Below are 25,674 nucleotides of genomic sequence, written 5' to 3' on the forward strand. Positions count from 1 at the left end.
CGTTTCCAGAAGGTCTTTCCACAGTTTGATCGCCCCCTCCAAAAAAGCCCTGCCAGCAGACCAAGTCCAGTTGAATCTGGGTACAGACAGTAGTGACGCACTGGTGGAGCGGAGGGTGTAGACCAGAACACAGCGGGTGAACTTGTTCCTGAGAAATATAGGCTGGGAGTGATGCTCTATGAATGTGGTAGAGGGATTTTAAAAGATCCTTTTTACCATTGGTTTCCAAAGCAATTAATCCAATGCATTGGAAGAAGAGGTGCGCAAAGGAAAACTTAGAGCAAAGTTAGCTGCAGCATGTTGGATGCTTTGGAGTGTTTTCAGCAGGCCGAATGATACATGCAGGAAGAGAGAATTGCAGTCGTTCGGATGAATCATAATGGTCGCATGGACCACAACTTGGTGAACTGACATTGGAAGGAGTGGTATCATTTTCCTAAAAACCTGTAACAACAGTAAGCATGTGGAAAACAGATGATTAACTTGTCTTTCCAAGGAAAGAACCACCTCAAAATAGTAGCCCACAGTTTTGACAGATTTTTCTGGGTCAGGAGGCTCAGACCAGTATTAGGGCCAGAGATTGGATAGAGGGGGTCGCAAAGGTTGGTTAGGTTGAATCCAGAGCCCCTCAATTTTGTCATAATTAAATTTATTTTTGCTATTAATAATTGTTATTGTTTTCTTCCTGAAATAAGCAGGTACATACATTTGCAAAACGATGTTCAGATAACTATCGTATGGGCACAATCGTTCGTAAAGAAAATAATGAAGAGATCATCCACTCACAAGGTATCTAACATTGTAGTATCTTAACAAGTAAAACTAGAAACGTGCCAAGAGGTCCACTATCAGAACTGAGAAGTATGACCTTCAAGGCAAAACAGAGCTACAATCAGTTAAACATGTTCAGCCTGATTATGAGTGGGTTGGTTAATTTCGACTCAGCCTTAAACCAATGATTACGAATGGGCCGGAATTCCGAGCTTGAAGGCATTTAACACCTCTAACAATTATCGGCCGTGTTAACTTCCTCAACCTTTGATAAATTGCACCAGGTCAAACCTTCCAAAATGTATTAGGGAAAAGCATACAGCGGCAGATTTATATTTCCTGGCGCATCCCTGCAAATCAGCAGGGATGCGCCAGGAAAGATGCGTCACGCAAGTTTACCCTTGCGCCACCACAGATGCGCCGCATTTACAATGCATCGCATCATGGCGCAAGGATAAACAGATGCGTGACGCATCTGATGGCGTAAGGGCGGCGCATTGCTGGAGTCGCGTCGCAAGCACGACGCAACTCCAGCAATGTTTAGGGGCTGCCCATACCTAACATGCTGTGTCATGCCTTACGCCTGCTTCAAGCAGGCGCAAGGTTTTGACGCAGCAGCATCGGAAAAGTGACTGAGTGGAATCTTGTAGATTTCACTGCGTCACTTTTCCGAGGCTTTTTCCGATGGAACGCCCACCCTGCATACATTAAACCTGATGCCGGTTTAATGTAGCGCAGGGCTTTACAACGTGACGCATCTCCCTAGATGCGTCACGTTGTAAATAAGGTGCAACATGGCGCATGGTTTACGCTGCCGCTGCGTCACAAAAGTGACGCAACGGCGGCGTAAAAGTGGCTCCAGTCTAACATAAATCTGCCCCACAATGTTTACCATAGCATATTGGTGCGTTAAACATCAAAATCAGCGTATTTTTCCCCACAACCTCGTACTGGGTGTTATTTATCACACCCGATAAATAATGTAAACTGCGATATCGTTATTTATCAGGTGTGATAAATAGCACCTAAACTCGGATCCAGGGCCATAGAGTACTATGACCTGCAAAACTGAAACTCTCTTCTGTCCCTCTTCCCACCCACTGCAACCGCCCTGAACCTAGACAGGTTGTAAAAAATCTAGGGGTCCGATTGGACCAGGAGCTTTCCCTAAAACACCACGGCAATCAAGTGGTGGGCTCTTGTTTCCACATTATTGGTTTGTTACGGAGAGTCTTTCCTCTGCTGCCAGACTCAACTAGAAAAACTCTGATACAGGCTTTGGTACTAAGTAGGCTGGATTATTGTAATGGACTACTGCTGGCGGCAAATGAAGGAGTTACTTCCAGATTACAAGTGGTCCAGAACACTGCTGCCCGCCTTGTCCTAAACCGGCCTCCCCGCACTCCCTCTAAACCCTTACTCAATAAGCTACATTGGTTATCTATCAAACAGAGGGTGAAGTTTAAAATCTGCTGTATTATACATAAATGCCTACATGGGAGAGGCCCTGTATATCTATCTAAGAAATTCTGCCCCTATGTACCCAGCCGCTCTCTGAGATCCAGTGAGCAGGCTCTGTTATGTGTACCAAGGGCAAAAAAGGCAAGACAGGGAGACAGAGCCCTATCAATTGCTGGTCCTACTTTATGGAATAGCCTGCCTACATCTTTGCGACTATGCGACGATCATTTTCCCTTCAGGAGACAGTTAAAAACCTTCCTATTTCAGAACTAATAAGATATATTGTCCGATTCTCCTCTTCTGTTGCAATATGGTAGTCCAATGGCGCGGAGATACTCCTTCGGGAGTCAAGTCCAGCGCGATACAAACCCATAAATAAATAAACTTGCTCCACTCACTCCCTCCGTATGCAATGGGAAAGACAAAAAACAAATATCATGAAGATGAAAAGAAAGAATAAAAGATAAAAGAGTAATAAGGCAAATCTCCTACTGACCCTTGGATCAATTCTGGAGTGAGCTGTGGCCGATCCTTTCAGGGGAGCCCATTATTATCCCTTAACCCCTACGCTGCCAGGCCTTTTCCCCCTCCTGTGCCACACATTTTTTTGGCTATTTGGGGTAGTGCACGCTGAGGCCCCTGTCACTTTTTGACCACATAAGGTATCCACACCAAATTTGCGTCCTTTTCTTCCAACATCATGGGGATTCTAAAGGTACTTAGGGTTTGTGGATTCCCCTGGAGGGGTCACAGAAATGAGCCAAAATACAGCAAAAGTTTGTTTTTTTAGGGAAAAATTGGAAAAACGGGCTGCAAATGAAAGCATCTGGGTTTTTCCCTGCAAATGTTATCAAAAAAGGGTTTGTGGGGCTGAAATCACAATTTTCCCAGCTTTTAGGGGATACCAGACTGTTGTCAGAAATCCAACATTTTTTACACAGTTTTGGCATTTTTCTGGGACATAGCCTATTTTTGATATTTTTTGTGCTTTTAACCTTCTTCCAGTTAATGGTAGAAATGGGTATGAAAGCAATAATGGATCCTGGAAAGCTATACATTTTAGAGAAGTAGACAAAATTCTGAATTCTAGATCCATCAAGGTTTCTTTATAGAAACTAACAGTTAAATATAGGATACATTGAAAATTAGTTGAAAAAACAGCCCTTTGTGTCAACGTTTTCACCTGTAACTTCTTCTAATTATTACAGTTTTTTAAAGCAATATACCATTACATCCGCTGGACATTACTGGTTGTGGGGATATATAGGACTTGTAGGTTCACCATGAAGCAGACAAACCCAGAGCCAAAAACTGAGCAGCAACCTGCAATGGTTTTTTATTATGTACCGGGTATATAGTAATTATTCTGTAAAAATGTGTACATGGAAAAATCGGTATGAAAGACACCTATGTATTTCTAAAATGGGAACAAAATTTAGAGTTTAGAAACAGTAGATATTTGCACTTTACCGAAATTGGGAATACTCATACTAGCATGAGAATTATCGGTCATTTTTTAAAATTACTTCTTTCCTACACAATGTCTTTCATTTGGAAGGCAGAAATGCATCGAAAGTCAATAGGTAATAACAGTTCCTTTACAAATCTGAATTACCCTAAGTCTCCCGATAAAACTGGTACCTCACTTGTATGGGTAGGTATAGTGCACACGACAGGAAATGACTCAAAACCCAACGTGAACACACCACATTTTCACAATGCAAAATTACCCTTTTTTAGCAAAGAGCCTAGCTGTAGTTTTTTAACCCTAGCTCTGCCGGCAGCTAGAGAAACCTAGCAAACCTATACATTTTTGAAAACTAGACACCCAGGGGAATCCAGGATGGGGTGACTTGACTGCCTCTCACCAGGTTCTATTACCCAGAATCCCATGCAAACCTAAACTTTTGTAAAATAAAACATATTTTCCTCACATTCCTGTGGTGTAAAGTTCTGGAATTTGTGTGGATCCACAAATTTCCACCCATCCCGCGTTCCCCAAAGTCTTCCGAGAAATATGGTACCCCACTTGTGTGGGTCGACCTAGTACCCGCGACAGGAAACGGTGCAAAACGCAACATGGACACACCTCAATTTTGCAGTGAAAAATGACCCTTTTTGGCAAAGTGCCTAGCTGTAGTTTTTGAACCATAGTTCTGCCAGCACCTAGGGAAACCTAGCAAACCTATACATTTTTAAAAACTAGACACCCAGAGGAATCCAGGATGGGGTGACGTGACTGCCTCCCACCAGGTTCTGTTACCCAGAATCCCTTGCAATCCTAAAAAATTGCCCAAAAAAACACATTTTCCCAACATTTATGTGGTGGAAAGTTCTGGAATCTGCGTGGATCCACAAATTTCCACCCACCTCGCGTTCCCCAAAGTCTTACGAGAAAAATGGTACCTCACTTGTGTGGGTCTGCCTAGTGCCCGCGACAGGAAACGGCGCAAAACGTAACGTGGACACACCTCAATTTCGCAGTGAAAAATGACCCTTTTTTGGCAAAATGACTAGCTGTAGTTTTTTAACCCTAGCTCTGCGGGCACCTTGGGAAACCTAGCAAACCTATACATTTTTAAAAACTAGACACCCAGGGGAATCCAGTATGGGGTGACTTGACTGCCTCTCACCAGGTTCTATTACCCAGAATCCCATGCAAACCTAAACTTTTGTAAAAGAAAACATATTTTCCTCACATTCCTGTGGTGTAAAGTTCTGGAATTTGTGTGGATCCACAAATTTCCACCCATCCCGCGTTCCCCAAAGTCTTCCGAGAAATATGGTACCCCACTTGTGTGGGTCGACCTAGTGCCCGCGACAGGAAACGGTGCAAAACGCAACGTGGACACACCTCAATTTTGCAGTGAAAAATGACCCTTTTTGGCAAAGTGCCTAGCTGTAGTTTTTGAACCATAGTTCTGCCAGCACCTAGTGAAACCTAGCAAACCTATACATTTTTAAAAACTAGACACCCAGGGGAATCCAGGATGGGGTGACGTGACTGCCTCCCACCAGGTTCTGTTACCCTGAATCCCTTGCAATCCTAAAAAATTGCCCAAAAAACCACATTTTCCCAACATTTATGTGGTGGAAAGTTCTGGAATCTGCGTGGATCCACAAATTTCCACCCACCTCGCGTTCCCCAAAGTCTTCCGAGAAAAATGGTACCTCACTTGTGTGGGTCGGCCTAGTGCCCGCGACAGGAAACGGCGCAAAACGTAACGTGGACACACCTCAATTTCGCAGTGAAAAATGACCCTTTTTTGGCAAAATGACTAGCTGTAGTTTTTTAACCCTAGCTCTGCGGGCATCTTGGGAAACCTAGCAAACCTATACATTTTTGAAAACTAGACACCCAGGGGAATCCAGTATGGGGTGACTTGACTGCCTCTCACCAGGTTCTATTACCCAGAATCCCATGCAAACCTAAACTTTTGTAAAATAAAACATATTTTCCTCACATTCCTGTGGTGTAAAGTTCTGGAATTTGTGTGGATCCACAAATTTCCACCCATCCCGCGTTCCCCAAAGTCTTCCGAGAAATATGGTACCCCACTTGTGTGGGTCGACCTAGTGCCCGCGACAGGAATCGGTGCAAAACGCAACGTGGACACACCTCAATTTTGCAGTGAAAAATGACCCTTTTTGGCAAAGTGCCTAGCTGTAGTTTTTGAACCATAGTTCTACTAGCACCTAGTGAAACCTAGCAAACCTATACATTTTTAAAAACTAGACACCCAGGGGAATCCAGGATGGGGTGACGTGACTGCCTCCCACAGTGTCTGTTACCCAGAATCCCTTGCAATCCTAAAAAATTGCCCAAAAAAACACATTTTCCCAACATTTATGTGGTGGAAAGTTCTGGAATCTTCGTGGATCCACAAATTTCCACCCACCTCGCGTTCCCCAAAGTCTTCCGAGAAAAATGGTACCTCACTTGTGTGGGTCGGCCTAGTGCCCGCGACAGGAAACGGCGCAAAACGTAACGTGGACACACCTCAATTTCGCAGTGAAAAATGACCCTTTTTTGGCAAAATGACTAGCTGTAGTTTTTGAACCCTAGCTCTGCAGGCACCTTGGTAAACCTAGCAAACCTATACATTTTTGAAAACTAGATACCCAGGGGACTCTAAAATGGGGTGACTTGACTGCCTCCTACCAGGTTCTGTTACCCAGAATCCCTTGCAAACCTAAAAAAGTGCCCAAAAAACAAATTTTCCCCACATTTCTGTGGTGAAAAATTCTGGAATCTGTGTGGATCCACAAATTTCCACCCACCCCGTGTTCCCCAAAGTCTTCCGGGAAAAATGGTACCTCACTTGTGTGGGTCGGCCTAGTGCCCGCGAAAAGAAATGGCGCAGAAGGCAACGTAAACACACCTCAATTTCGTTGTGAAAAATGACCCTTTTTTGGCAAAGTGCCTAGCTGTAGTTTATGAACCATAGCTCTGCCGGCACCTAGGGAAACCTAGCAAACCTATACATTTTTGAAAACTAGACACCCAGGGGAATCCAGGATTGGGTGATTTGACTACCTCCCACCAGGTTCTGTTACCCAGAATCCTTTGCAAACCTAGAAATTGCCAAAAGAAACACATTTTCCCCACATTTCTGTGGTGGAAAGTTCTGGAATCTGCGTGGATCCATACATTTCCACCCACCCCGTGTTCCCCAAAGTCTTCTGAGAAAAATGTACCTCACTTGTGTGGGTCGGCCTAGTGCCCGCAGCAGGAAATGGCGCAAAACGCATTGTGGACTCTCCTCAATTTCTCATTGAAAAATGAACCTTTTTTGGCAAAGTGCCTAGCTGCAGTTTTTGATCCCTAGCTCTGCCGGCACCTAGGGAAACCTACCAAACCCACACATTTCTGAAAACTAGACACCCAGGGGATTCCAGGGAGGTATGGCTTGCATGGATCCCCCAATGTTTCCTTACCCAGAATGCACTGCAAACCTCAAAGTTAGCTGAAAAAATCACCTTTTTCACACATTTTTGTGTGGGAAAGTTGTGGCATCACCAGGCTGACACAAATTTCCTACCACCCAGCGTTCCCCCGGGTCTCCCAATAAAAACGGTGCCTCACTCGTTTGGGAGGCCCAAGTACCCGCGACAGGCAAGGGCCCACAATGTAGTGAGGCGACATGAAAATTGCCTATCTCAAAACGACCTGGTTTGGAAGGGGAGTCACCTGGGTTTTTGGGCCGGTGCTCAGCAGCCACCAAGGGAAACCTACCAAACCCACACATATCTAAAAACTAGACACCCGGGGGATTCCAGGGAGGTATGGCTTGCGCGGATCCCCCAATGTTTCCTTACCCAGAAAGCCCTGCAAACCTCAAAGTTAGCTGAAAAAATCACTTTTTTTCACATATTTTTGTGTGGGAAAGTTGTGGCATTACCGGGGAATCCAGTATGGGGTGACTTGACTGCCTCCCACCAGGTTTTGTTAACCAGAATCCCTTGCAAACCTAAAAAATTGCCCCAAAAACACATTTTCCCCACATTTCTGTGGTGGAAAGTTCTGGAATCTGCGTGGATCCACAAATTTCCACCCACCCCGTGTTCCCCAAAGTCTTCCAAGAAAAATGGTACCTCACTTGTGTGGGTCGGTCTAGTGCCCGCGACAGGAAACGGCGCAAAACGCAACGTGGACACACCTCAATTTCACAGTGAAAAATTACCCTTTTTTGGAAAAGTGCTTAGCTGTAGTTTTTGAACCATAGCTCTGCCGACACCTAGGGAAACCTAGCAAACCTATACATTTTATAAAAAAACTAGACACTCAGGGGAATCCAGGATTGGGTGACTTGACTGCCTCCCACCAGGTTCTGTTACCCAGAATCACTAGCAAACCTAAAAAATTGCCAAAAAAAACACATTTTCCCCACATTTCTGTGGTGGAAAGTTCTGGAATCTGCGTGGATCCACAAATTTCCACCCACCCCGTGTTCCCCAAAGTCTTCCGAGAAAAATGGTACCTCACTTGTGTGGGTCGGCCTAGTGACCGCAACAGGAAACGGCGCAAAACGCAACGTGGACACACCTAAATTTCGCTGTGTAAAATGACCCTTTTTTGGCAAAGTGCCTAGCTGTAGATTATGAACCATAGCTCTGCCGGCACCTAGGGGAACCTAGCAAACCTATACATTTTTAATCACTAGACACCCAGGGGAATCCAGGATGGGGTGACTTGACTACCTCCCACCAGGTTCTGTTACCCAGAATCCCTTGCAAACCTAAAAAATTGCCCAAAAAACACATTTTCCCCACATTTCTGTGGTGGAAAGTTCTGGAATCTGCGTGGATGCACAAATTTCCACCCACCCCGTGTTCCCCAAAGTCTTCTGAGAAAAATATACCTCACTTGTGTGGGTCGGCCTAGTGCCCGCAACAGGAAATGGCGCAAAACGCATTGTGGACTCTCCTCAATTTCACATTGAAAAATGACCTTTTTTTCCAAAGTGCCTAGCTGCAGTTTTTGATCCCTAGCACTGCCAGCACCTAGGGAAACCTACCAAACCCACTAATTTCTGAAAACTAGACACCTGGGGGATTCCAGGGAGGTATGGCTTGCATGGATCCCCCAACGTTTCCTTACCCAGAATGCCCTGCAAACCTCAAAGTTAGCTGAAAAAATCACCTTTTTCACACATTTTTGTGTGGCAAAGTTGTGGCATCACCGGGCTGACACAAATTTCCTACCACCCAGCGTTCCCCGGGTCTCCCGATAAAAACGGTGCCTCACTCGTGTGGGAGGCCCAAGTACCCGCAACAGGCAAGGGTCCACAACGTAGTGAGGCGACATGAAAATTGCCTAGGCGCACTACGTTTTGGACCCTTGTCTGTCGCGGGTACTTGGGCCTCCCACACGAGTGAGGCATTGCTTTTATCGGGAGACCTGGGGGACCGCTGGATGGTAGGAAATTTGTGTCAGCCTGGTGATGCCACAACCTTCCCGCTCAAAAATTTGTGAAAAAAAGATTTTTTCAGCTAAATTTGAGGTTTGCAGGGCATTCTGGGTAAGGAAACGTTAAGGGATCCACGCTAGCCATACCTCCCTGGAATCCCCTGGGTGTCTAGGTTTCAGAAATGTGTGGGTTTGGTAGGTTTTCCTAGGTGGCCGCCGAGCACCGGGCCTAAAACCCAGGGGACCCCCTTTGCAAAACCAGGTCGTTTTGAGATAGGCAATTTTTATGTCGGCTCAATACGTTTTGGGCCCTTGCCTGTTGCGGGTACTTGGGCCTCCCACATGAGTGAGGCACCGTTTCTATCGGGAGACCCGGGGGAACGCTGGGTGGTAGGAAATTTGTGTCAGCCCAGTGATGCCACAACTTTCCCACACATAAATATGTGAATAAAGTGATTTTTTCAGCTAAATGTGAGGTTTGCAGGGCTTACTGGGTAAGGAAACATTGGGGGATCCACGCAAGCCATACCTCCCTGTAATCCCCCGGGTGTCTAGTTTTCAGAAATGTGTGGATTTGGTAGGTTTCCCTTGGTGGCTGCCGAGCACCGGACCAAAAACCCCGGTGACCCCCTTGCAAAACCAGGTCGTTTTGAGATAGGCAATTTTGATGTCGCCTCAACACGTTTTGGGCCCTTGCCTGTTACGGGTACTTGGGCCTCCCACACGAGTGAGGCACCGTTTTTATCAGGTGACCCGGGGAACACTGAGTGGTAGGAAATTTGTGTCAGCCCAGTGATGCCAAAACTTTCCCACACAAAAATATGTGAAAAAAGTGATTTTTTTCAGCTAAATGTGAGGTTTGCAGGGCTTTCTGGGTAAGGAAACATTGGGGGATCCACGCAAGCCATACCTCCCTGGAATCACCCGGGTGTCTAGTTTTCAGAAATGTGTGGGTTTGGTAGGTTTCCCTTGGTGGCTGCCGAGCACCGGACCAAAAACCCAGGTGACTCCCCTTGCAAAACCAGGTCGTTTTGAGATAGGCAATTTTGATGTCGCCTCAAAACGTTTTGGGCCCTTGCCTGTTGCGGGTACTTGGGCCTTCTTACACGAGTGAGGCACCGTTTTTATCAGGAGACCCGGGGGAACGCTGAGTGGTAGGAAATTTATGTCAGCCCGGTGATGCCACAACTTTCCCACACAAAAATATGTGAAAAAAGTGATTTTTTCAGCTAAATTTGAGGTTTGCAGGGCTTTCTGGGTAAGGAAACATTGGGGTATCCGCGCAAGTCATACCTCCCTGGAATGCCCCAGGTACCTAGTTTTCAGAAATGTGTGGGTTTGGTAGGTTTCCCTTGGTGGCTGCTGAGCACCGGACCAAAAACCCAGGTGACCCCCCTTGCAAAACCAAGTCGTTTTGAGATTGGCAATTTTGATGTCTCCTCAATACGTTTTGTGCTCTTGCCTGTTGTGGATACTTGGGCCTCCCACACAAGTGAGGCACCGTTTGTATCGGGAGACCCGGGGGAACGCTGAGTGGTAGGAAATTTGTGTCAGCCCGGTGATGCCACAACTTTCCCACACAAAAATATGTGAAAAAAAGTGATTTTTTCAACTAAAATTGAGGTTGCAGGGCTTTCTGAGTAAGGAAACATTGGGGGATCCACGCAAGCCATACCTCCCTGGAATCCCCCGGGTGTGTAGTTTGTAGAAATGTGTGGGTTTGGTAGGTTTCCCTAGGTGGCCGCCGAGCACCGGGCCAAAAACCCAGGGGACCCCCCTTGCAAAACCAGGTCGTTTTGAGATCGCCAATTTTAATGTCACCTCAACACGTTTTGGGCCCTTGCCTGTCGCGGGTACTTGGTCCTCCCACACAAGTGAGGCACCATTTTTATCAGGAGACCCGGGGGAATGCTGGGTGGTAGGAAATTTGTGTCTGCCCGGTGATGCCACAACTTTCCCACACAAAAATGTGTGATAGAAGTGATTTTTTCAGCTAAATTTGAGGTTTGCAGGGCATTCTGGGTAAGTAAACGTTGGGGGATCCAGGAAAGTCATACCTCCCTGGAATCCCCTGGCTGTCTAGTTTTCAGAAATGTGTGGGTTTGGTAGGTTTCCCTTGTAGGCCGCCGAGCACCGGACCAAAAACCCAGGTGACCCCCCTTGCAAAACCAGGTCGTTTTGAGATAGGCAATTTTGATGTCACCTCGAAACGTTTTGGGCCCTTGCCTATCGTGGGGATTTGGACCTCCCACATGAGTGAGGCACAGTTTTTATCCGTAGACCGGGGGGAACGTTAGGTGGTAGGACATTTGTGTCAGCCCGGTGATGCCACAACTTTCCCACACAAAACAGTGTGAAAAAAGTGATATTTTCAGCTAAATTTGAGATTTGCAGGGCATTCTGGGTAAGGAAACTTTGGGGGATTCACGCAAGCCATACCTCCCTGGACTCCCTCGCGTCTCTAGTTTTCAGAAATATGTGGGTTTGGTAGGTTTCCCTAGATAGCCGCCAAGCCCGGGGGCAAAAACTCATGGGACCCCCTTTGCAAAACCAGGTTGTTTTGTGATAGGTAATTTTGATGTCTCCTCAATAGGTTTTGGGCCCTTGCCTGACGTGGGCACTAGGCCTACAGATGCAAGTGAGGTACCATTTTCTCGGAAGACTTTGGGGAACGCGGGGTGGGTGGAATTTTGTGGCCCCACCAGATTCCAGAACTTTCCACCACAGAAATGTGAGGAAAATGTATTATTTTGGACACATTTTTAGGTTTGCAATGGATTCTGGGTAACAGACCCTGGTGAGAGCCAGTCAAGTCACTCCATCCTGGATTCCCCTCGGTGTGTAGTTTTCAAAAATGTACAGGTTTGCTAGGTTTCCCTATGTACCAACTGCGCTAGGGCCCAAAATCCACAGGTAGGCAAATTGCTAAAAAAAAGTCAGAGCCCAGTGGGCTTTCTGCCGCCCTGGGGGGGAATCAGGGAAGGAGGTTTCATCTCGATATGCCCCTAAAGGGGCAGAAAGACTGTGGCTATTTTTTGTGGGGGTGGGGGCATTAGTATGACCATTTTGGGCAGCCCCCACCCCCACGCATAAAAAAAGCCTGTGTACTCCATGGCGCCTAGTGGGCTTTCTGCCCCCCCCACAGGGGGCAGATCAGGGGCCACTGCCACCATCTGCCCTCCCGGGGGGGCAGAAAGACTGGAATTTCTCTGGGGGTGGGGTGGGGGTATTGTCATGCCCATTTTGGGGAGCCCCTACCCCTACACTAATAAAACAAAAAAATCCATGGTTTCTAGTGGGCTTTCTGCACCCCCCAGGGGGGCCAGGTTGGGGTCCACAGCTCCCATCTGCCTCCTGGGGGGCAGAAAGACTGTCATTTTTGTGGGGGGGAGGGTGGGGGCATTGGCGTGCCCGTTTCGGGCAGCCCACACCCTAAAAACAATTGCGCAAAAAAATCCCTGATTGATAGTGGGCTTTCTGCCCCTCGGGGGGGCAGATTGGGGGCCGAAAGGCTGTAATGGTGGCAGGGGTATGGGGGCATTTGGGTGCCCATTTTGGGCAGCCCCACCCTAAAAAAAATGCGCATAAAAAAACCCTCACATCAAGTGGGCTTTCTGCCCTCCCCCGGGAGCAGATTGGGTGCTACTGTCCCCATCTGCCCCCCGGGGGGGGCAGAAAGGTTGTAAGGTGGTTGGCAGCATTGTCATGCCCATTTTGGGCAGCCCCCACCCTAAAACAAATTGTGCAAAATAAAATCCCTGGCATTTAGTGGGTTTTCTGCCCCCCTGGGGGGGCAGATTGGGGGCATTGGCGAGCCCGTTTTGGGCAGCCACCACCCTAAATAAAATTGCCCGAAAAAAATCCCTGGCGTCAGGTGGACTTTCCGCCCCCCTGAAGGGGCAGATTAGGGGCCAATTCCCCATCTGCCCCCCGGGGGGCAGGAAGGCTGTAATGGGGGCAGGTGGGTGGGGGCATTGGCATGCCCATTTCGGGCAGACTCCACCTTAAAAAAAAAACCTTCTAAAAACAAATCCTTGGTGTTTAGTGGGCTTTCTGCCCCCCCCCCCCGAAGGGGCAGATTTGGGGCCAATGGGGCAGAAAGACTGTAATGATTGCGGGGGCATGGGCATGCCCGTTTTGGGTAGCCCCCACCCTTATTTTTACTTTCTAAAAAAATCCCTAGTGTCTAGTGGGCTTTCGCCCCCCCCGAAGCGGCAGATTAGGGGCCAATGCCCAGGGGGGGTAGAAAGGCTGTAATGATGGCGGGTGGGTGGGGGCATTGGTGTGCCCATTTTGGGCAGCCCCCACCCTAAAAAAACCTAAAAACAAATCCCTGGTGTTTAGTGGGCTATCAGCCCCCCCCCGAAGGGGCAGATTAGGGGCCCCTGCCCCATCTGCCCCCCAGGGGGGGCAGAAAGACTGTAATATTGGGGGGTGGGGTGGGGGCATGGGCCTGCCCGTTTTAGGCAGCCCCCACCCCTATTTTTACTTTAAAAAGACTAAATGATGCCAAATTATTTGGGGGGAGCAAAGGCCCTTGCCCAAGGGGCCGCTTCCCCCTCCCTGGTGTCTAGTGGGTGGATCCCTGCTTGGGGATAGCCCTCCTGTGGTGATCCCCAAGCAGGGATCTCCCCTTTCCAACGATACTTCTCCCGTCTTTCTACGTGCTCAGGGGGCTGAGATAGCCCCCTGAGCACGTAGAAAGTGAAACTGAAATGAGCCTCTTGCCTCATTTCAGTTTTGGTTTCACTGTAATGATGTCAGCGCGACGTGCGCGCCGATCGTCATTACAGGGATATCAGGCGGGGTCCTCGGGAGCTCGGGAAGCTCTTCCCCAGCTCCCGAGGATATTTTGGTTTACAGGAAATCCCTCTGGTGCGGGCACCAGAGGGATTTCCCAGGGGATGCCTCATGACGAGCTGGACTCGTCATGGGCACACGAGAACTGTGTGCCATGACGAGTCCTGCTCGTCTTGGGCATTCAAGGGGTTAACTACCAAGTCATACCATGCTCCATGAACAGGGCATAGAGCTCCATGGTAAGTCTGCAGGGATTCAGCATCGGGGTTGTAGAAAGTTACCCCAGAACTTATTTCAGAGTAGAAACCATCCTCTAATCTATAGCCATTTCATTCATAAGAGGCACTAAGGGGCTCATTATAATGGCGGGCGGACATCAGTGCGCCCGCCATCATAATGGTGCTGGGACAGCCCGCCAGACGTGCAGCAGTCCCACCAGTGCAATTAGGATACGCCCGCCATACTGGCAGGGGCATCCTTGCCTTTTAACATTGCAGACAGTGCTGCTGGCTGCAGCACAGTTCGCAATGTTAAAAGGCCATGCTGAGCATTTCCCTGCACTACATGGCACGCCCACACAGTGCCTGTCACGCAGTGCAGGGAAATGCCCCCAGTGCACCCCCAACACAGAGGATGCCCACAACGGGCCCCCCAATCCAGCCTCCACCTGTGTTTACGCGGTAGAAAGACCGCGGCAAAAAGACAGGCAGAAAGGGATTTGCTAATCCCTACGGTGTTACCTTGCGCAATGCTGGCCTGTGTTTTGGTTCCGCAAGGTGGGCGGAAAAGGACCGTCTTGCGGAACCATGGTGGACAGACTTTCCATCCGCCGCGGACACATTGGGATTCCCACCGCCATCCTAATTTGGCGGTGGGATTTTCATGTGTGATGGCGGAAGGGACGCCACCGCCGGGCCGGCGGTGGCGGTCCTTCTGCCATCATAATGAGCCCCTAAGGTACATTTCAATGAGCCAATTGTAGGAAGTTGTCTTACAATGTCAGAGATGGCTTTGTTTAACAACTGTCAGTGTTGTTTTGCACCAATGGTGCAGTCGTGGAAACTAATTCTGGGTAAGAGATGACATCGGGAAACAGCTCAGTTGCATCAATCCCTGCGTGTTTGCACAATACTGCCCAAATCACCTTCCAGTAGGTCCAGTAACGGGCATGGCTAGAGTATATGCACAATGTCACCATCTGCTGCCTTGAATTCCAACAAGAGGGATCATGGGAGATCTGTGACTTGTGTAATTTTTGTGGGGACCAATGCCACCTGCTGTATGAAGAAGGTAGACCTGTTTTCTTCCATGTAGTCCTGGTAAAATCTTATGAACCACCACTCTTTGAGATGGGTACATATTGGGACAGAAAGTGTTGACTTGATTAGACGTCCTAATAGACCAGTGACCACCCGCTTATAGGTTCCCCATTGTTGGAGATTTGATTGTACAGGAGATGTCGGCAGGACATTGTTCGGGCCTTCTAGTGAGGCATGTAAACAGTGGGACAGTTGACAGTATCTCCATGACAGACATACAGAAAGGTTCTAAGAGGTACGTGCATCCCCAAACAAAAATATTCTGCCATTCTTGAATAAATTAGCAATGTTGTGTGTTCCACTACTAATGAAGTCTGTCCACATGGGCTCTCAGAAGGCTACTGAACTTTTCCGTTACTCCATAAGGGCACCTCTGCATGGAGTCCCCTGACCACTCTCATTAAGCTATGCGCCTAACGCCACATAGAGGAGGTGGCCCTGAGTACAAGGTGGGCATTGACCAGCTGCTGCTTCTCCTTTGAATAAAGCACCCCAAGACATCCTGTTTTAACCATCAAGAATTTTACAATGGGGATCCATCGTGGTGCTTCAAAGATGTCATGAAAGAAGTGTTTGGGGTGTGTAAGTTGAAACAAAAGCTTTTAAATGTTAGGGTTGGGTAACCTGAGGCCTCCGCTTTCCATACTAGTATAGAGTTTGTGCAGTTTCAGTCTGCCCCCCCAGAGAAACAGTTTGATTATGCAGGTAAGATCTGTGAGGATTCATTTGAGCAACTAGGGGGGTTATAGCAAATTTATAGCTGATCCTTGGTGCAACATTAATTGTATTCACTTACACCTTGCCCCAAAGGGAAATATTTAAGGCTGCCCATCTCTCCAGATCTTAGTGGCTCCTAGTTAATACAGGATTCATAATACCCCCCCCCCCCAATTAGATAAACTGAGTTTCAAAAGAATGCTTATATACTTGGGTTTAGAGGGTTGCCAATGGAAAGAGTGTGACCCTAGCGCAGCTATTGTGGTGGTGCAGGCCAAGGGAAAGCCTCATATTTTCCCCTGTTAATGTGGTAGCCTGAGAAGTTGAATAAGTCAGAGATTAGTGTGGTAAGATGTGATAGGGGTTAGAGGGAGATGGCAGCATCAACTAGATAACATCAGCATGTAATAATGCCTTAAATTCCCAGTGGATTTAGGAATGCCACTGATCTCCAGGTGCAGACGAATGGCTATTGCCAGAGGCCTGATTGCCAGCACGAAGAGTTAATGAGAGAGTGGGCTTCCCTATCTTTCTCCTCAGGATCGTAAGAGGTTGAGAGATGTGTCCGTTACTGTAGACCACAGCAGTGGGGTTCGTATACAACCATTTAATCTTAGTCAGAAACCAAAACCCATGAATTCTAATAGCCAGAACAAGTACTCCTTCTCCACTCTGTCCAAGGAATTATTGGCTTTCCAGCAATATAAGCAGTTTCTTATCCAGCTTGTCCTGTTCCTGCCAGAGAATGTGCACCAGTGTCCAAAGGGGAGCAGCCAGGCATCAATGTTGCATAAAGCTCGCCTGATTGGAGTGTATTAATAACAGTAAGAAATCCTTCAAACTATTTGCTATCCCTTTCGGTAGGATTTTAACATCAGTACTGATCAACGAGATTGGCCAGTACTTGGTGCAATCAAAGTGGCTATTTGTCCAGTTTCAATAGAACAAAAATTCTAGTCTTATCATTGTAATTTTAATTGCATTTACATAGTGCTTACTACCCCTGAATAGGCATCAAGGCACTTTTTGGGCAAGTAGCACGCTACTCTGTTACCCATCAAGGATTAGTGGTGAATTAGTATAGGGAGATATTACTTTAATTTGAGCTGAGAACCTGTGAGTAAGTTATTTGGATTGAAAAAGGATAGTGCAGGAGTAGACGAGGGAAGGGCTTGCATTTATAAAGGGCTTGCAACTCCTGATAAGGGTGTCGAAGTGAAGTTGGGCGGGTAGCTCGCTACTCTAGAACCCAAACAGGATTAGTGGGGAATTAGTATAGGGAAATATGAAATTAATTTGAGCAGTGGAGATGTTAGTCTGTTAGTTGGATTGAAAAGAATAGTGGAATGATAGAAGAGAGAAGGTTCTAGAAAGAATATCTTGGGAGATCATAGCAACCGGAGCAGGTAGGCGGCAAGAGTCAGAGGGAAGGGTTTAGAAAGGCTTGTTTGGGAGATCTGAATAGAAAAGAGGTATGAGATGATGCAAGGAGGGGTAGAGGAGGGAAGAGTCTAGAAAACGTTATTTTGTGGTTCATAGTAGTAGAATGGGGTTTGGGATGAGTCCGATAATGGAGGTATAGGATATATATAGGATATATTGAGAGAGGTATAGGGTGAGAAATAGGGTAGTACACTGGAGAGAGTAGTAGAACAAGGCTTGGGATGAGTCCAAGAGTGGAGATAGAGGATCTATTGAGAGATTTATAGGGTAGTGCATTGGAGATGCTGAATTCGAAGTAAAGTAATAAATATAAATAAACACAAGTACATGGAAGGTATATATGTAAAAGAAAGGTAATATATGTAGATTTACGTTGTATTTAATAAACTCAGACTTTCAAGTGTTGTTATACTTAAAGTATTTGTTTTTATATATGTTTTGTAATTCAATAGTGAAGCAATTGTAGATAAAAATTATGATGAAAGATTTACTTATTATACAGTCACCTATATACATGTTAAACATAAAATAATATAACCATAAATAATATGTATATTTGTTAATCAGAACTCACCAATATCTATATATTTCTAAACATAATTATGATACACTTTTATAAAATGCAATACACATCTAGGGCCACATGATCAACATTAGTAATAGCGATTACCTAATTGCGATTTTCTGTGAATTGTAATTAGGTAATTGCTATTGCAAATGTATGAAACTCCAAGAGTTTCATATAGAGATTTGTAGGGTGTTGCAAATTGACCAACCTCATTAAAATTAATTAGGTAGGTTGCAATTTACTACCCCCTAGGAATCACCAAAATCACAGGAATTTTGGCCTGCTGGGATTAGCAGACCACCATTACCATGATTGGTTTTAAATAAAGCAATTTTTTTTAACTGCAGGCCGTTCTACTTAAAGGAAAAAGTTCTGGGTTCCGGAAAAAAAAAGAAAAGTTTTCTTTTCATGTTTTAAGAGTAGGCAGTGGTCCATGGGACCACTGCCTGCTCTTAAAAAAAGTTTTTGAATACGTTCACAAAGGGGAAGGGGGTCCCTTGGGGACCCAATCCCATCTGCAAATGGGTTACCACCTACTTGAAGTAGGTAGTAAAATGCGAATGTTTTGCGACCACATTTCGGTCACAAAACATTCCTAACGACCGATGTGATTCAGTATTAGGAAGGGATCCTCAAAACACGCCCCTTCCTAATAGCGAATTGCTAACCCATTTTGTGATTCAGTAATAGGTTACCAAATCGAAAATAGGGTTTGTTTGGTACATTGAGAAGCCTTTTTTCCGGTTGCAAACGTCCCGATTCCATGAATCGGGCCATATGCGACCTTTAAAAAGGTACATAAATGTGGCCTCCATAGTCCAAAGAAATGCTTTTATACAGAGGAATATGCTGCATAGATCTGTTTGAGTATGGTAGTTATGTGGGAAAGAGCCAACTCGTGGGTAGTCTTCTGAAGATAAGGTAGATATCAGTGGATCTTCTATTTGGGTGTAAAGAGTTCCAAAGTTTGGCTGTTTGAACAGAGAAGGATGCGCCACCTATGGTCTTTTTCTTATGTGGTGGGAGGTGCAAATTTAGAGTGAAGGTTCCTTTGTTGAATGTATTTGGTGATTTTATACTTGATGAAGAGTGGCCCTGTTCCATGTATTGCTTTTTTGGGGATACAAAGCAGCTTGAATGTGGTTCTTCTGGCAACCAGTGGGCAATGTATGGCCTTCAAGGCAGGGGAGATGTTGGCTTGTGGCTTTAAATTTAAGAGTAGTCTGGCAGCAAAGTTCTGAATCGGTTGTAGTCTTTTTATAGTTGTTAAAGATGATCTGTGGTAGAGGCTATTGGCGTAATCAAGTTTAGACAGAACAAGAGAGTTAATAGCCTAGACATTGTGTGGAAATCCCATGTGGGAGAAGACGTGTTGCAGAGTTTTTATAGTAACAAAGCTTGATATTGCTAGTTTGTCCACTTGGGTATTCGTTGATATTTTGGAGTAATTCCGATGTTTCTTACTTCCTTAGATACTTTAAGTAGTGTTCCCAGATCGTCCGGCCAGGTGGTACGTGGGTCATAATTTTTCCAATCACCACACAGGAGTATTTCTATTTTGGAAGCATTCATTTTGTGATGGCTCCATGTCATCCACTGATTCACGGCTCTGAGACAACTGAAAATTGAGAGTTTCCAATGTTGTTGGGGCTTTACATTTTAAGGAGTATTTGTGCGCCATCCGCATTGTTATAGCATGTGAGGTTAAATTGATCGATCAGTGCTGCTAATGACTTCAGGTAAATATTGAAAAGCATGAGTGAGATGATAGAACCTTGAGGCACCCCTGCTTTTGTGAAGTTTGGTTTGGGTGAAAAAGGGAGAGTAAGAATGACATTAGTTCTCTTTTGAAGGTAGGATGGGATCCAGCTGAGAACAGTCCCCTCTATGCCGGCTTCGTAGAGTATTGTATTAGAGTGTCATGTTAAACAGTATCAAAGGCAGCTGAGAGAACTGAGAGAAGTAGTGCAGCAACCCTGTACCGGTCAACTATGTTCTTAAGGTCAGCAAGATGGCAACTAGGGCAGATTCAGTGCCTTTTCCTGGACAGAATCCTGTCTGGAAGTGTGAAAATATGGAATTATTTTCAATGAATTGTGACATCTGGGCGAATGCAGCTCTTTTTATTAGTTTGCCCAGGAAAGGTCTATTTGAAATTGGTATGTAGTTGTCAGGCTTAATCAGGCACACGTTTTTTTCGTTTAGTGATGGACAAATGTCTGACATTTTTAGATCTTCTTGAAATAGTCCTGTAGTTGAGGAATTGAAGGGAGCCTGCTACCTGTTTTCCCTGCTGCGCCCTACTGCTCCGTTCTGGGGACTCCATCCCCCACAAGCCCTTAGCGCCAGGAGACGCCAACATGCAATCTCGTGCCAGGAGGCGCTCAAAGGCGGACTTGGACTCCCTCAGTGCAGGAGCCCGCTACCTGTTTTCCCTGCTGCGCCCTGCTGCTCTGTTCTGGGGACTCCATCCCCCACAAGCCCTTAGCGCCAGAAGGCGCCAACACGCAATCTCGCGCCAGGAGGCGCTTAAAGGCAGACTTGGGCTCCTACCTGCTTTACCTTCTGCACCCTGCTGCTCCGTTCTGGGGACTCCATCTCCCACAAGCCATTAGCGCCAGTAGGTGCCAACACACAATATTGTGCCAGTAGGCACTTCAAGGCAGATTTGGGCTCCTGCAGCGCGGGTCGCGCCCGGGTAAAGCCTGGGCCAAGGGCTGGCCTGTCTGCACCCGTCAGCGCCAGGAAGAGGCAGTCAGGGCCACCTCCCCTGGTTCTTTAGTAAGCTGTTTGAGTCCTTATTTTACAACATTGGGTTGTACTGTCCCCAATTTGTATTTAGTATTGTTTTTGGCTCCCTTTTTGCTGCTATTGTAATTTTATGTTACTCTCAATGTAAATTTTAAAAACAGTGTCTGTTCAATAAGCCCCTTTTGTGCACGTGAGCTTTGAGAGGGTGGTTGTGTGTTTTCCCTTAAGGGCACTGGGCTGGATATAGTGACTGAGGGGTCTATAGAGAGATGAGTAAAAGAAAAGGACCAGATAGGGCCCAGTGCATGGATAATTCCCCCCCAAAAAGGCCACTGGTGCAGTCTGTCATGAGACTATGGACCGGATTGAGTCAATTTTGACTGAATGCCAGGAACTAGTTGACACAGTCCTACCGAGTCCCTAATCTCGGACAAGTAGTTTAGCGAGCACAGATACAACTACTGATACAAATCCTGCAGCCCTGGTAACCATATTCCCGAAACAGCCACCAGCAAAAAAAACAGCAAAGTCAATAACACATAAGTTTAAGCAACACACTAAAGGGAGGACAAAGGGTCTGGCAAAAAGATCTTCTGATCCGGAGTCTGATTCGGCCATATCCTGACTATGTATTGAGTCAAGTGGGTCTCCTATTGTGGCACATGTCACTCAAGTCGAGTGCCACAATAGATTTGATGTTCTTGCCCATGAGGAGGTTGGGGGACCAGGTGCCGGATTAGATGACCCTGAGGAGTTATGTAAAATCCCAGCTGGTGAGGTGCACGTATTGAAATCAATAATTGAGTCACTGAGAGAAGAGGTTGCCGCACTTAGAATGGAGGTTGCTACCCTAACTGAGAGAACAACTTGTAGGAAGGTGGCACATCAAGAGTCTTTGTCAACTCCCCTATCTGCGGTTCAAATAGGAACAGAGGACAGGTGCATAGGATCCCATTGCTTTGGGAATATTGACCCTCCGCTTAGAGTTGTCATTACTAGCACCTTTCACCAACCCTCTTTCCACAATAGAAATCACCATCTTAATGATATATCTAGCAAAACTGCAAGAAATCTGTCAGGAGCTGTCTATTCCAGGGTTGAACCTAGTGTTTTACATAGGGGCAAGATGATTTTAGACGAAGGACATGTATCCAAGTTAGGCTGTGGGGGGACACAGGGGAAAGAGACAGTGAGGGATGGCGTTTACACGAGATATAGTGTTTGCATGAGATCTAGTGATCAGGGTGCTCAAGATGTGGTCTACCTCACTGAGGTTCCCCTAAACTCTCTATGGTTGGGTATGAAGACCAGGATTCCTTAAAAAATAAGGTTATTTACTGGCTTAGATTTACCCGCAATTGCCATTCTATAATTAGAGATGATTTTAAATCTGCAGAAAGACTAAGGGGCCTATTAGCATAGCGGGCAGACTGCCACTGCCAGCCCGGCGGCGATCCGCCCACCAAATGACCCATCTTCACCCCCGCCATATTAGCATGGCGAGGGGCACCGCGGCGGACGGAAAGACCATCTGCCCCTTTTCCTCCGGTCTGATTCCCAGCCGGGCGGAAAAGGCCTTCAATATGGTGAGGCACCGCCATCCATATTAGGATGTGCCATTATCAGGGCCTTTCCATGGCAGAGAGTCTGCCATGGAAAGGCATGCAGAGTTCACTTTGGGGGCCCGTTGCGGGCCACCAGGGGCGTGGGGGGGTTGACGGTTGGGAGGCTGCACTTGGAGGGTACCCATGGTACCCCCCAACATTGGCATACACAAGGTGGCAGGCACTGCGCTGTGCCTGTCACGTTGTGCATGCCAATGCACAACATGCATATATTGCATTGTGCCGGGTGCTGCTTACAGCACCGCCCGCAGCAATATATGCAGGATCCCTCCACCACCTTGGCGGGGACATCCTAATTACCATGGCTGGACTGCTGCACCTCTGGTGGTCGGTCCTGTGTACCGTCCGCCCGCCATTGTAATGGACCCCATAGTCTCCCTGGGTCACTACGGGATACGATCGAAGTTAGATTCTTTGACAAGGATATGACCAGTGGTCTACTGGTGATCGATTTCAGCACTATCCCTCCTGCGAACACATCTATCTCTATTAGGTATGGACCCCCAGCAAGATTAGACCCAGCATCCCTTAGACCTGCCCGGTTTGGACTGTTCCCTTGCCTTCCAGGAGAAGAGAATAGGCAAAGATGACCGCAGGCTGGTGATGGGATGACCCTTGACAAAAATTAAGGGCACCCAGGTCCTCTACCAAATTTGCAGTCACTAGAAGTCCCATCACCCATAGGTCTGGCAATTAGAACTGAGTCTCGCTGTGGGCCAACCACTGGTAATGCAAGAAGGGGTATGGCTACTATGTGCGGCATTGTAGAAGGAGGGGCATTAGTTCAGCATTCTTTGAGGGCTCTCATTTGGAATGTGGCAACGATTTCAAAATTACTATCTGACTCTGGTGTTCCTTTGTGGACTCCTATGACGTAATCTTATTCCAGGAAACCTGGAGCTTGTCTACTCCTTTTAGAAGTGGTTTTTCTGCCTATGGTATTGATGCCATTAGGAATGAGCAGGGCAGACCCTCTGGAGGACTAGCAGTCTGGGTGAAAAATGCTCTGGGGTCTAAAGTTAAGCTCCTTCGCCTTGATTCACTTGACATTTTAGCTCTTGAGTTGACTTTTTATAGTGGCTGGAAGATTAGAATTTTTAATGTGTACAATAGAGTGGTGCATGGTCTAGAGGAAACTAACACAATCCGCATCTTTGGTCACGCTCTGGATGAGTATTCAGATGGTGTTCCAGTATTAGCGGCGGGCGATTTCAATTGTACCTTTGAACCCTTCGCCCTTACACCCCCAGAGTTGACAGAGGACTGGGACCGTGTGTGGTCCATCCCACAGATAGATCTTCCTATAGTCAGATGGACGAAGAGAGGAGGCCAGTGTTAGCTCTTACTCTACTGCATGATTTAAGAGTAACAAATGGGAAAACTATGTCTGATCCCAAAGGAGAGTGCACTTTCAATAGACCTGACCACACAAGTAGAATTGATTACTGTTTGGTTACTCTCAATCTCTGGCCCCTAGTCGATGATATGGCGGTGGTCAAAAGATTTGATAGTGACCACATCACTCTAGCCCTTACTTTTACTGAGCCGGACATGCCACAATTAGACAGCAGGGGGTTGTTCGGACCTGGGTGTTCTTTCTGTTACCAGTAATTTAAGATCAATTAAGTGGGATTGGGTTGGGGATCATCCGGGAGCCCTTGAAGCAGTTATAAGTAAAATCCGCTGGAGTTAGAGGAGCTAGCCAAACTCCCCGTAAATTATGCTGTAGAGATTTTAGGATCACGCCATGAGCTACTTTTCAATGAGATAAGGGGTATGCTTGGCCAACCACCTAAAGCGCTAAAAATGGAGGGTACTGCAAAGATCTGCTGCTGGATTCAAAAAGTCTCTGGTAAACCAAGGACTGTAGGATTGCGAAGGGGGTGCTTATTTGTGCAGGAAAGCGAAAAGCACACCCAGAGGTTGTGACCTGTAGAGCTAAGTATAGGCAGGCCATAGAGAAAGCAAAGAAGAAATGGGAGGGTTCTTTGTGGTCTTCCTTACATAGGACACTGTCAAACAAAGACCCCAAGATGTTTTGGAGGAAAGCAGCATATTGGCTCAAGGGAAATAGGACAGCCCTGGAATACACAGTCCAGCCAGAAGAGTGGGTTGCCCACTTTGGTTCCCTCTACGAAATAGGCACTCTGGAAAGAGAAGAAGCCAGTGAGATGTGGGAGGAGGCCACTGGCGGGGAGGACGATACTTTGGTTTTCTCTATAGAGGAAACTCAAGTGGTGATTTCATCATGTGCGCCTGCACGAGCTCCTGGCCTGGACAGAATTCCGAATGATCTGTATGAAGAGGACAAAGGGCTTTGGGGCCTTTATATAAACTTGGCAACTAACGTAATTGCGTCAGGGGCTGCCATACCTTCATCATGGAAGATTGCAGAAATAGTGCCCATTTATAAAAAAGGGGATAGAGCGAAGCCTGCCAGCTATAGGCAAACAAGCCTCATTGATTCTCTACAGAACATTTTCCGTAAACAGATTTAAGGAAGTATACAGGATTGGATGTCTGAGTTTTGAATTTTGAGTGATTTCCAAGCAGGCTTCTGTACAAAAGTTAGCACCCTGAATCAGGCCTTTCGCCTTCTCTGTATTTATTGGAAGGAAGTTGTTGCCAAGGGGGGAAAGCTATATGTAGCGTTGACTTACGTATAGCGTTTGACCTAGTCCCTTGGGCCAGCTTCTGGAGAGTATTGAAAGAGATGGGCTTGCCAGGGAAATATTTTAGATATTTTAATTAGATTACATTCATCTAACGCAGCACAGGTTAGGTGGGGGGAAAATAATCAAGTAACTACAACTTTCCCAGTCCAATGAGGAGTGAGACAGGGATCTGTGTTAGCCCCCACACTTTTTACTCTTTTTATTAATGGGGTGGTTGATTTTTTAGATAGAGATGGGTGTGATGCTCCTAAAATCGACATAAGAAGAGTGCCCGCACTACTCTTCGCCGATGACTCCCTTTCAATTTCTAGTTCACAGCAAGATTTACAAAAACTTTTGATCGAATTTATAAGGTTCTGCGATGGGCGGGCCTGGATCTAAATGAGGCCATAACCAAGTATATGATCTTTAATAGAGGATTGGCCAAAGCGCCCATAAGACCTGTGTTGGCTGGCAGTATTAAACTGGAGCAAGTCAAAGTTTTTGACTATCTAGGCATCCGTCTGACCCCATCAATCCATTGGGCTGCCCACATCGATAAAGTGAAACTATCCTTTAGTAAAATCCTTTGGAAAACTGTCTCTCGCCAAATTGCGCCAGCACTTGAAATTTATAACATCAAGGTCCTAGGGGG

At 46.5% G+C, this 25,674-nt stretch overlaps 1 pseudogene; it reads left to right on the forward strand.

Annotated features, from left to right (window-relative positions):
• LOC146870331 (cytochrome P450 2G1-like) overlaps positions 1-25,674 on the forward strand; it is a 920,765-nt pseudogene that overhangs the window by 472,614 nt on the left and 422,477 nt on the right.

This window comes from Triturus cristatus, chromosome 1_1, assembly GCF_964204655.1.
Source record: "Triturus cristatus chromosome 1_1, aTriCri1.1, whole genome shotgun sequence".
Lineage (NCBI taxonomy): Eukaryota > Metazoa > Chordata > Amphibia > Caudata > Salamandridae > Triturus > Triturus cristatus.